The sequence below is a fragment of the Cupressus sempervirens genome, chromosome 6 (genome assembly GCF_028749045.1).
Source record: "Cupressus sempervirens isolate cs-2001-9-10 chromosome 6, ASM2874904v1, whole genome shotgun sequence".
Classification (NCBI taxonomy): domain Eukaryota; kingdom Viridiplantae; phylum Streptophyta; class Pinopsida; order Cupressales; family Cupressaceae; genus Cupressus; species Cupressus sempervirens.
In genome coordinates, this window is record NC_143123.1 from 102,164,397 (window position 1) to 102,168,560 (window position 4,164).

A 4,164-nucleotide genomic window follows, 5' to 3' on the forward strand; every position below is an offset into this window, starting at 1 on the left:
AGAAAAGAAGACACCCCTAAAACACTCCCATCAAGCACCATTAACAATGAAAAGTATTATAAAATATATAAATCAAATAGATTTTGAATACAAATCTAAATCTAAATCAAACATGCAACACTAAACTATTAAATGCAAGCCTAAATAGTTATGAACAGAATTCTAAATCTAAATGAAATTAATTAAAATTGAAATCTAAATCAAAGTAGAATATTATAACTAATTTTGAATTTCAATTTACATCTACATCTAAATTTAAATGAAAATGTAAATAAAAAATAGAAATCTCACCTACAAAAATGTTACTCCAAAACTCTAATCTACTCCTATTCAAAAACTCCAATCTAATCCTCCAATAACCTCCACCTCTTCCTTCCTGCAAAAACATAAAATGAAAATGAAATGAGGAGCCTTGGTTTTATAACTTCTGAGAGGCTCCTCATATCCCCCAATAGACATCTCTTCACATTCCACAAATTTGTTTCAAATTCCCCCACTCCTTGCAAAAAACTAAGCGTGAATGTGCTTGCAAAATTATATTTAACAAAAAAAAAAATCATAGTGAAATTATTTCGCCCCTATTTTTTCGGGCCCTATTTTTTCAGGTCCTACTTTTTTGGGCCCTACTTTTTCAGGCCCTATTATTTCGGGTCTATTATTTCGGCCTCCATTTGGCTTCCTATTATTTCGGCCAGCTATTATTTCAAAAATTCTTTTTTAATATTTAATTTGAAAGTTTGTAACCGCTCCTAATTCTTTTTTATTGACAAGGAATCTTGGCATATTCGCGTGCTGGGCATTTGTGCTGCCATTGTATAGAATGCCTCTCGGCGTAATTAATTGTACTTGTTCAAATAAATTAAAGTAAAATAATAAATGCATAAAGTACCTAATGACAATCTCGACAAATATCTCCCTTTTGCCCACTATGGGCAATAGCATTATTGGAGCACATTTCCGCCCAATCATATAGTATTAAACTCCCCCAAATTTATTTTCGATATAAAGCATATCTAACCCTACACAAAGATGATGAATTTGCATTCTAATGATAATGTAACAATATCATGATATAGAAAAGATTAATGAGGCAAAGATCAAACATAGTAGCATGGACAAATATTAAAGTTAATCAAACAAGGCTTTGACAAATCATTTTTTTAAGCCACTTAAAAATTAGATATAAGATGATAGCCTTGTTCTTCCATATTTAACACTATTAATGGAACTTTTAGTGAATACACAATATGCATAAACCATACATAAGAATTTAGAAGCAGAACTCTTTAATTGTGTATTAAAGCAATTCATAAATTTTGAGTTTCATTTCAATACATCATGCAACATTTTCAATTACATCTCCAATATGATTGGGTCAAAATAGTTTATTTTAAGCAAGTAAATGCACAATCTTTGCATATCTTTATGATATTATGCAAAAATATAAGAAGTATTGCAATCACACTTATTTTATCTACTTGAATGAAAGCATAACAATATATTTTGCTTACAAGATGACCATCAATTTGTTAGTAAACACGACATATTGTAGTATTGCTATCAAGATTCAATTATGTAGTTTTTTGAGTGAGACTCAATGATTCATGTTTCATGAGTAGTAGTTCACAAGAACCCATCTCTCAAGAAAATAAATGGAACACTTCGCACTGATTGCATCTAGGTGATACTAATAGAAGAAAACATTGGGACACTCCAAGAGGTCACGTATCCTAACACTACTTCATCTCAAGCACGCTTAACCAGAGAGTTTCCTCCAAGGTTAAACCCACTTAGCTTGCAACCACATTTGTAGAACCTTTAGCAAGTTTTGTGTCTTATGAGCATTCATTAGAAAGCCCCTTAAGCTCATCAATTGGTAAATATGATTTTACTATGTAGTGTTTTGAGTCAAACTCATTGACCCATGTTTCGTGAGTAATGGTTTACATAAACTCTCTCATGGGAATAAATAGAACGCTTGGCACTCATTACAATGATTAGAAGGTGGTGATTAGGTCTAGTTTGTGGATAGACGGTTTAAACATCATACATTAAGGCTTGATTCTTACACTTAAAAGTGTTAAATTGTCAAAGTTGACTTATTTTTCCAAGCTTAATTTTTTCCTTAGTATGTGATGTTTAAGGGTGGTCGTTTACTGAGGGAAAACCTCAAATTCGAAACAACTGATTGTAGGGGGCTCGGGAGCCTAGAGAATGTGGTAAGTCAAGCTCTTTAAGGAGGTGAGGGTGACAATCATAGGGTGGTAAAAAGGCAAGAGGCCATGGTTGAGATTGTATCTAGAAAATTTGTGAGTCACAAGAGTCACAAAGACAATGTTGGTCGATGTCAAGGCTAGTGGTGTTCCCTATGGTTTAGTTTCATTGGTTTTATGTTTCTTGTTTTCTGTCACTCCAAACTTTTTGAGCACAAACAAGTGTTTATGGTTTTTATTCAAGGGTTGATTGCTCTGTTTTGGAATGATGTACAATATAGATTGCAATTTGTATATGTACTACCATGGAAAAACAACCTTACTTTATGTAGCATCCATACCATACACCATGACTAATAGTATTGAATTGTCCCGCAATTTCTTTTCTCCCAAGGTGGTGGTTGTACTAGACTTAAGTTGCAGTTCATCATTGTAATCTTCTTTTGTCCATGCCTTTCTACCCAAATTCTTATTCCTCTTTTTGAACTCACTTGCACCCCTTAGGTTATGAGACCTAAATATTTTTTCCCTTTTACAACTTATGAGGATATTTTTACTTACTAGGAAAGGTCTTTAAGGTTGACAACATGTACCAATTATTAGACGAAGAAAAGATTAACTACACAACCACCCTCGTCAGAATTAATAGTAAGATGTCTAACAAAAAAAGAGTGTAATGATAAATTAAGGATGTTTTTCTTGATCCCATAGACTATTTAGTCTTGTGAACATCATTAAAATAAATTCACTTCATATGTTCTCTCTAAAGATAACTTGATGATCCTTTAATTCAGCTTTCATATGTTCTCTAAAGATAACTTGATATTCCTTTAATTTAGCTTCCAATTTATCAAAAAGATTCTTGTACCTCTCAACTCTGAATGCGAACAATTAATTAAATTATAAAAGCTATATTTACCAAAAATAAGTTCCCCCAATTTGTATTTTAAATATTTGGGGCTTATGACATCGTTCATTGAGATCTAGCATCTAACAATGAATACGAAGCACGCAAAGATTAAAAAGACGAGCTTTCAAACTCAATCAACGAGTGGATAAGAAGTTGAGCACTTTACCATGATACAAAGTTGTTATCAATAAACAGAGGAAATTTGATAATATAAGAAACTGCGTACTAGTCCTCAGTTTTTTGTTGTGAATAAAAAGTAACTTGGGAAGTTAAAAAGGGTTTTTGTGGATACTATTATCGGATAACATAAAAAGTAAATGTGTATATGTTTGCATAGTAAGAAAGTTGAATTTACATTGTTTGGAGAATGAAATTAGCAAAATAAATATTCATCAAAAAAAAAAAATTAGCAAAATAACTGACAGTGAATAATCTTCATAATTTTCTGAAACAAATTTCTAACGAATGACTAGCCATTTAACTGCTCCAATCAACTTAAGCCGATTGTAGTTGAAGTTCTAATATTTGTTAATTAGAAACATAATGATTTGAAACATCGTTGTCAAATAATTAAAATGACAACACCCAAAACTGAGTTTGTGAAACGGCATAAACAAGAAAAGAAATTATTGAAGTTTTGGATCTAACAGCCAAGTTAGGTTGATCTGTAATGCACATTTCTGTTCTCTCAATAAGTCAATCCAGTGCCATGATATACGGCAACTTAAATAAGTATATGATAAAAATATCACCTTTCAGCATCTTTCTAGAGCAGGCGCAACCAAACACCATCTCTTTTATGGGTTATTACCATATTTCAAGAAAAATGTACTCTAGATTATTGTCAATTCTGAATCCAGTAAGAGTACCATTACAAGTACGACCTGTCTCATAAAGGCAAGCAAAGTGTTGAAAAAACAAAACTTGTTCCCGAGCTTGCAAAAGATCTACTCGTAATACTATGGGAATTACAGCTTCTTGGCTGCACCTTTAATATACCTAGAATCACATACTTTGAGTTTGCATTTAATCAACATGCAA